General features: G+C 38.6%; 1 long non-coding RNA gene across 1 annotated transcript; it reads right to left on the bottom strand.

Moving 5' to 3' along the window:
• Positions 1 to 866: 866 nt before the first annotated feature.
• On the bottom strand, positions 867 to 8,842 carry LOC137085250 (uncharacterized). Its single transcript, XR_010906944.1, has 3 exons — positions 8,751 to 8,842; positions 2,406 to 2,570; positions 867 to 1,132 (listed from the first exon to the last, which is right to left on the bottom strand). It is a non-coding gene; the product is annotated as an uncharacterized lncRNA (long non-coding RNA).
• Between the last annotated feature and the right edge of the window lie 516 nt (positions 8,843 to 9,358).

The following is a 9,358-nucleotide window of genomic DNA, read 5'->3' as shown; positions in this document are numbered from 1 at the left end:
AGAGAGAGAGAGAGAGAAACATATTCTCACCAACTCATCACATATCGACGCTTGATCAGGACCTCTCTGCATCAATTATTAATACAAAGATCCCTTAAGCGTTATTATTTGACGTGCATAGTACTCCATTGATTTCAGTTGATTGCCCAATGCATCAGATCAAGACGAATGCACTTTTTTGCATTTGTAAAAAAAAAAAGCAGACATGATTTTATGATTCGTTATAGGCTATAGTTTCATATTTTGGAGCAACTGACCCCACTTCTACCCTAAACCCAGTTCTAAACAATATGAAACATGTAACTAACAGGCAAATAAAAGTACAGTCACAGGTATTTATAGCAAAAACTGACAAGAACAATATAAAAGTTTGTGATCCGTTGTAGACAAATAAACAGAAATGGACGCGAATGCGCGTGTCCTTATTTCTTTTGTAAAATAAAGGTAATCTCGACAAATTAATTTATTATGATAAATGTATCACTTTTATTATTCACATTATTGTAAAACGGTGAATTCTTGGGTTTTACAACTTTAAGTAAACAATAAAAATGTTAAAAAACAGCAGCTACACTTCCTTTTGTTGATGAGATGATGGGTTTGTGTGACGTTGTTCCAGAGAGAGACGTGTTATGGGCGGGTTTTAGTAAAGTGATGCGGGGCTTCTGATCCAGGAAACACAGCCTGGTTTTGGTTTTGGGCCCGGCGTTACAGTTCCGAGACTATAAGCCCAGCTCAGTCCGATGAAAGCCCTGTCACACTGTCCCAACAGTGGAAATGTGCTATTGGAGTACCCTGCATATAGAAAAATCCCTGTGCGGTAAAAAAAAAGTGATACCAAAGGGTCCTGAAGAGAAAGAAAAGCATATTGGTTTGGAATGACATGAGGATGAGTAAAAATATGACAGAATTTTTATTTTTGGGTGAACTATCCCTTTTAGCCAGGAGCTGTAGCTTACACATGTAAAGCCCAAAAGAATATGGAGTTTCTGACAAGGCGTTTAGACCTTCTCCAACACTCCTTCAACTCACATGGATTGTCTTACTCTTCATGCATTATTAATGGTTCTGGGTCAATGTTCCTGCCTTAGAGGCATGGGGAATGAGTCTGAATTCCAGTGACTGGAGAAAGCTGTGTTAAAACCCAGAATGCATCACATTGGAAATCTTTCTCGGATCATAATGGGAGAATGAACAAGCAGAAATGAGAACAAGGGGACTGCAGAAACGTCCTGGAAACTAGATTCTCTTTTCACACACTATAATCCGTGGGTCATTATCCAGTCTCTAAGCTGTGATTTTAGCTGTCTTTATTATCAGTGAATCACATCTGATGCTTTTATTTCTGATCAGCAATATGAACAGACTTTATTTTTCTGTTATATTATATTGCATTGACGTGCATTACATTTTATATGATTTTATTTATTTTTTGCTTTGTCTTGCTTTACTATGAACGTCTTCATAGTTAGTTACAAAAATCACAGAAATCTACAGTGAAAACAATTATTTTACTGCTTGTTAATTAAAATGAGCGAAAGCAACCAACTTGCTATATATTTTGTCTTAACTTAATTTGATTGTGTTTAATCCACTTAATTAAAAGTCAAATTTAAGTTGACTCAATCGTTTTGTGTTGAGATTACATTGATTTGTGTTGCATTAACCGAAAATGAGCAGGGCTTGTCAGTTCCCAGCATGCTTTGCATATGGCTAAATCAAGAGTCTTATTTTGTGTATTTTTGAGCAAGATGAGAAAGGGGGAGACTTGTGTTTAATAGAGTTTAATATTCAATTATGTCGGAATTATTAGAAGACTTTAAATTGCAGTGGGGCAAATGACAACTAATGTCATTACGGTTCTGCTAAAGGAGATGTTATTGCTTAGCATTTAAGATGCTAATGTCTGCTATTGCAAGCTAAAAGTTCATCAACAAGCTAATGCAGTGGATGAATGAATATATGAAATTGAATGCCTGAATCATATCAGGGAGCGATATAACATTTACTTTGAGAATACTTAACTGGGTCACTTAAACAAAAAACAACAACAACAACAACAACAATAATAATAATAATAATAATAATAATAATAATAATAATAATAATAATAATAATAATAATAATAATAATAATAATAATATATTTTCATTATGTTTTAGATTATTTTTTATCCTAATTTAAGTTTTTTGTTTTTTAATTACTTATTGAAAATGTTTTCCCTCCGTGTCTTTAAATACCATGAGAGACATTTAAAGGCCGGGACACATGTTGGCCAATGGCGGCCCATTTTTGAGAATTGGTCAGTTTAGTTTTTCCGGTGTAACAATTGTGTAGCAGAGGCATTCAGAGAAAGTGACAGGCTCCCCATGTGAAGTTTAAAGATTTAACTAAAGGCTACTCACTGGCTGCATAGTGTAAAAAAAATTGACTGACAGCATGTGCTGTAGAGATAAGAAATCAGCTCAGGCCATTTGGGGGGACTGTCAGCAGCAGAGCTTCAAGCAGGTTGTGACATTTTCAGGGAAGTCCTGAGTCTCCAGCGCCATCAAAAAATGTCGGGGTGGCACCTAATGACAGATTCAAGAGATGGATTGTGACAAGTCAAAAATCAGCAGCATTTAACGCGTTTTGCCCCCACCAGCATGTTGACAGATATTTTCCTAAAGCCTGCCATTTGATGTTAGCCAAACATTCCAATAAAGTTAGCATACAGGCATCGTCCTTGTAAAGTCTTATTTAGTGTATCTAATGTATTGAACTTAAAATAGCACACACACACGCACGCACACACATTATATGTATATGTATATATATATATATATATATATATATATATATATATATATATATATATATATATATATAGATAGATAGTATATTTTGGAAAAAATTAAGAGACCATTGCAAAATGATCAGTTTCTCTGGTTTTATTATTTATAGGTATGTGTTTGGGTAAAATTAACATTTTTGTTTTATTCTATAAACTACTGACAACATGTTCCCCAAATTCCAAATAAAAATATTGTACTTTAGAGCATTTATTTGCCGAAAGCAACATCTGGTAACTGTTGTCAGACCTCGGATAATGGAAAGAATTATTGTTCATTTTTAAACAATACAATACTAATGTTTAACTTAAAAAGAGTTCAGAAATCAATATTTGGTGGAATAACCCTGAATTTTGAATCACAGCTTTCATGCGTCTTGAAATGCTCTCCACCAGTCTTTCACATTGATGTTGGGTGACTTTATGCCACTCCTTGTGCAAAAATTCACGCAGCTCGGATTTGTTTGATGGCTTGTGACTATCCATCTTCTTCTTGATCACATTCCAGAGGTTTTCAATGGGGTTCAGGTCTGAAGATTGGTCTGGCCATGACAGGCTCTTGATCTGGTTGTCCTACATCCACACCTTGATTGACCTGGCTGTGTGGGATGGAGCATTGTCCTGCTTGAAAAACAGTCCTCAGAGTGGAACATAGTCAGAGCAGAAGGAAGCTAGTTTTCTTCCAGGACAACCTTGTCAGGGTTTGATTCATACGTCATCACAAAGACAAATCTGCCGTATTCACGCCTTGCTGAAGCACCCCCAGATCATCACTGATCCTCCACCAAATTTCTCGAGGCATCCGTCTAACCATTAGACGACCAGGTGTTGGACAACGCTGAAAATTGGACTCATTAGAGAAGATGACCTTACTCCAGTCCTCTACAGTCCAATCCTTATGGTCTCTTGCAAACCTCAGTCTGGCTCTTCTTTGGTTCTCATTGTTGAAGGGCTTTTTTCTTGCTTTGCACAACTTTAGTCCTAGGAGCCGTTTCGAACCGTCCTTGCCATGCACTTCACCCCAGCTGCCTTTTACCATTCTTTTTGTAGGTCACTTGATGTCATCCTACAGTTGTTGACTGACATTCGAATGAGTTTCGCCAATTCCAGTCAGTGGAGAGTCATTTTCACACTCTGCCTGTCTGTAGGTCTGTTGTCCCCAATGTCTGCTGCTTGACCTTGTTCTTATGAACCGCCGTCTTTGAAATTTTAAGAATTGAAGCAACCTGACGCTCACTGTATCCCTCTGCCAGTAAAGCCAGAATTGTGTCCTTCTTTTCCTCACTCAAAACTTTCCTTTTCAACCTTTTTGGACTGGTCAATAGTTATTTTTTGATTCCAAATACTTTTGAGGTACTACTAGCACTGTTTTTGCCATTCAGCTGGTCCTACTGCAAGAGGATAGTGATGACCACAGAACTGTTTTTTTAATTTCCTTATTAAATAAGATTTGGTTCAGGTGATCACCTCATCAGCATCTCATTCAGTAGAATGAGGTGTGCCTGTGTTGGAATTCAATAGACATTGGAATGGAATGGCATCCATACTTGTAGAGATGCTGATTTATGAAAAAATTGCAGGAGAACCAGACCAATCCTTTTAAACTATAATAAATGTTATTTTATTTGCAATTATCATGCAAGTAAAATCATTTGATTCAGATTACACTTAAGGAAGTTCCTTTTTAAAGTGTATTATATATTACTAGGGCTGTCCTCGACTAAGGATTTAGACAATCAAATCAGAATTGTCGAATCTCTCTATGGTCGACTGATAGTCGAATCTGTGTGTGTGAATGGGTTGGGAGGGGAACGACACTGTCAGCAGAAGGGTAAAACTATTTTTATTTTCCTTTACACACTGCACACAGCAACAACTTTTAATAAAGCGACCAAAACTGACAGACAAACTGACAATGGCTTTCTTATTTAGGTTTCAATAGCCTAAAAGGTAATGTTGTGGATAAACATAAACCGTTTTCTCATAACATGTTAAAACCGCGATCGAAATACAGAACCTCACACAAATATATAAAAGAACATTTTGATAAATAAATCTAAAAAAATACCTGCCTAGAGAGGAAAAGAACACTTTGAGTGCGTTTACATGCACGTTCTGAAGCCGATTGTGCCTATGAAGCGGGTGAAGACATACGCGAAGCTCAGCCCCGCGCGCCTCAGGATCTCACTCACACCGCCACCTGACACGCACATTATATACACGTGAGCTAAATTTTGAATTGACTGACAGATGAGCTGCACGAAAGTGCTCTGTGGTGCAGCAGGATTTTAAACAACTTCCCGAGTGGCCGCGGACATGCACTGAATGCTGCCGCCGGTGTGTGTACACTCATCGAACGTGTTCTAATTTTAAAGGCGCGGTGCGAAGCTCAGCGCCCTTAAAGGGGTCGCAAACCGATGCTCAGCTCAGCTCAGCGCCGCGACACGTCTTTAGAATATTGAGCACCCCCATATTGCCAAAATGGTATGATCCTCGTTTCATAACACCCGCGAAGATTCGACCGTAAGATCGGTGGTCGAATCAGGCTCCGCATATCGATGCATCGAATCTTCGACTATTAGGGGTCACCCCTATATATTACATTATAGTACTCTTTTTGTGTACTTATTTTTACACAAGGCTAGAAATTATGCACTTTTTTACGCTTGCTGTCAGTGTAAATACAGCACAGCGCCATTTAAATGCATTTATCACCTGGCAAAATGGATTATGAGTAATCAAAAAATAAGATAATGACTATTTTGTGAATTCTGTGTCTATATGTTTTCTCGGGAAGGGACAGAAAAATAACTGATTGTATTTTTAGAATGCAAACTAAAGAATACATGCTTTTCAAAATAACACAGAGTGGTGAAATACAATCCAAAGTGATTGATTTTGAAAATTAAGAGGCAAAAATAAGTAAAATGCAACGGGAGATGATTAAAATGAGTAATGAGGAGTAATAAGTGCTTTTCATGGTAATGAACCACAAATCGTGACATAGCACCATTCAGCATTGCCATATCACAAACTCTGACAGACCAGAACACACACAAAGTCCTCAGTTGAGAGTCGGGTGACGGGTTTTGAAGACGACAGTGAGGGCTGTCAAAAAGATGGACAGCATCCTCCTCTTAATATAACCTTATCATCTTTCTAGCAGGCAGCTAGTCAAGCCTGGCAGAGCCAAGCACTGGGGCAAGACCTCTCCCGTTAGACTCGCGTGTAAAGAACACAAAGTTCACTTACAACGCATCAGTCTTCTGCGTGTTTAGTGCATGTTAATGGATTTGTTTGGCAGACTGGATGGGTCAGAAAGCAAAGGAAGACTCAGCAGAGACATGCTGCCCACTGACGGTGGTCCTTTCATTTGAGGGAGTTTTATTCTGATACTTGATACGCCTTTGTGTCAGCTGGCTTTTAAATAGAATCAAATGAATAAATGCTGGAAACTAATTCATTTGGCGACGCAGGAAGGTCAGCCTCAGCAGAATGAGCTGGTATCTATGCTTGTTGTGGTGGGAAGGCAGGACCTTTCAGGCTCTGACTCAGTGTGTGAGTAACAGCTAGCAGGCTATAATGGGCAGCTGGAATCTTCACTGAAGACTCAAGGCCTGTGCCGGGTTCACAGATAACAAGAAACTCGGGAAATGTCATCTCTATATGCCTCACTGTTTACACAGCCAATCGTGTACAAAGGAAACAGAAAGACCTTCCTCGTGTTGATCTGTTATCGACTTCCTGTGCTGTGGTTAAAATGACACACTCCTTCCTGAAGATCTGATATTTATAATTTTGCCGACCCAGAGTCAATATTTCACCTTGTCACTATTAGTTCATGTGGATGGAGGCTGGTTGATTTCACGAATGGCTTAGCAAATTCTTCCACTTAGACGCACCAATGGTATAATGTTTTTGCACACATATTTAAAGGTAGGGTAGGTTAGCCAAGAAATCTAGACGCACCCTAGCGGCAGCAAATTTAATCTGCCCGTGAGTGTCGTCTAGCAACTCTCAATACCCTTCTGAGCTGTTTTTGCCTAACTCTTGCCGGGCCAATCACATCGTGTATAGAGTCGATGGGCGGAGCCATAATGACGACGGCCGAGTTGCGTTTGCGTGCTTCTAGTAAACACAGAAACTGGCAAACGGCGGTCTTTCGAATCAACTTTGACCGCGACTCTGGAAGACTTGGAGTTAAGCTTTTCTGTTAGAATGGAAGATGTGTTCTGAGTTTTGCCGACTGGATACGGCAAATGTTTAATCTATCAACAAGCTCTGTTTCACCTTTGTTGCTCTGGTTGGTGTAGCTCTATCCTATCGTGTGCAGAGGGTAATGAGCTAGTTATATTTATAAGGCAAAGCTAAAAACGGGTAGCATACTGTATTTTGCATGTTAGAGTTTCCATGATGAAAGCATTGTTGACTATTAGTAGCTAAAGCTAACTTAGTTCTAAAAAAAAAGTTCCTGGATGCGGTGTACTAGCTTGTACATATGCATTTTGTTATCTAAAGTTACATTTTGCGCAATTCAACACGACAGTGATCAACTTGAGCTAAGCATATTGAGTATATTTATCATCTCTACTAGCTAAATTGTAACATTATGCTAAGTAATGTTATGCTATATTAGGCAGCTACATGTGCTAGTGATGCATGCTTCATGAAAACATAAACTGAAAAAAATTTATAATCAAAATTAAAGATTACCTGTCCAGCAGAAATGCAGCCAGCAATGAGTCATTTTTCAGCCAGTTTAGGTCCCTCAGTTCTCGATATTGTTGGAAAGCCACGCCGATATTTACTCACGTTTGATTTCTTTGTTTATACTTCTTGTGCATTGCCTTTACATGTAGGCCTACTGTCTTTCTTTTTTTTTTTTTTTTTTGCATTGTTTGCCTTCACTGACTGCAAAACCCGGCATTGTGCATTTTGAATGTTTTGCTCTTCCTAGGGGCGCGCGCATTTGTGGGCAGAATCTGTAGTGAAAGCGGTGGTTGTCATGGTAGCGAGAGAGAGTGACAGTCGCCCAAGCCAATCATTTGTTTCGTTCCGAATGAAAATAATGAGCGGTGTTTATTGCAGATTAAACAGTCTAGAGTCACTTGATTTTTATACTCTCTTTTTCAGAGTACTTACATTTTAATTATGTATTGACATATAAAGAAAGTTTTCTTTATAAAAAGAAAATAAATTGGACAAATGTTTTAGATCATTCTTACGTAGCCTACCTTTAATATATATATTCTAAAATAAAATGATTACACTGTTATCAATAAGCATGCTGTTTCTAATAGGGCATACCTTGACGCTCTGCAAGTTTTTTGCTGTACATTAGTTACCCATCCTTTCACCTTAACATCCCTTATCCCCATCCCCACCATGTCATCCCAGCCCAGCCCTGGAGGAAACATTTTACGCTTTGCCCCCGTTGCTCATGGCAGATGTCAACACTGACTACATTACCAGTCAGATGTGGTTTGCTTTAAAGAGTCTGCTTTGACGGCGGATGTCACAGCCGTAAGAGGCTGCATGACACTCTCTCTCTCTCTCTCTCTCTCTCTCTCTCTCTCTCTCTCTCTCTCTCTCTCTCTCTCTCTCTCTCTCTCTCTCTCTCTCTCTCTCTCTCTCTCTCTCTCTCTCTCTCTCTCTCTTCATTTCATACAGCCATATTTTCAATCATTCCTTCCTTCTGCTGCTCAGACCCAGCAGGGAGCTCAACGTACCTCTGGGAAAAGTCCAACACTCAAGCTTTCAATTGAAACCAAAGATTTCTCACAGGATATCGATCAAGTGCATACAAGGCATAATTTTAAACCCTTTTTATAAGCATTTCCAGTCGCTCCAAGTATTTGACAAAAATTTGATTTGACTATCTGTTCAGATTTTTTATTATTATTATTTTTATGCCACTTACCCACAGTCAAGTGTTGATAAAAAAAGAGAAAATGAATGAAACTAGAATAAAAAAATTAAAAGCAGAGTCTCTGTTATTTCGTTGGATGCACTATATTGCCAGAAGTCTGGACGCCCCTCCAAATCATTGGATTCAGGTGTTCCAATCATTTCCATGGCCACAGGTGTATAAAATCAAGCACCTAGGCGTGCAGACTGCTTCTATAGTTGTGAAAGAATGGGTCACTCTCAGGAGCTCAGTGAATTCAAGCATGCTACCATGGTGGGTTTCCACCTGTGTAACAAGTCCATTCGTGAAATTTTCTCACTTCTCAATATTCCGCAGCAAAAATGTTGTGGTATTATAACAAAGTGGAAGCATTTAGGAACAATTATTGATGACGAAGTGACGCTTTCTGAACCAGTGAAGCTTTCAAAAGGTTCACTACTCAAAGCTTTACTGTTGAAATGTTTTTCAACCAACGCAATAGGCTACCTTAAAAGCAAAAATAAATTTAAAAAATTGTAATGGATAAATTAATGAACGAGTCAATATATTAAATGCATGACGACAATCTGTTCCATTGCATACTCCTAGTAACTCAACCCTAGATAATAATTTGTATTGTG

Source organism: Pseudorasbora parva, chromosome 8 (genome assembly GCF_024679245.1).
Source record: "Pseudorasbora parva isolate DD20220531a chromosome 8, ASM2467924v1, whole genome shotgun sequence".
NCBI classification, from domain to species: Eukaryota; Metazoa; Chordata; class Actinopteri; order Cypriniformes; family Gobionidae; genus Pseudorasbora; species Pseudorasbora parva.
Note: the sequence above shows the minus strand (reverse complement) of the source record. Positions and strands in the feature narration are given on the sequence as shown.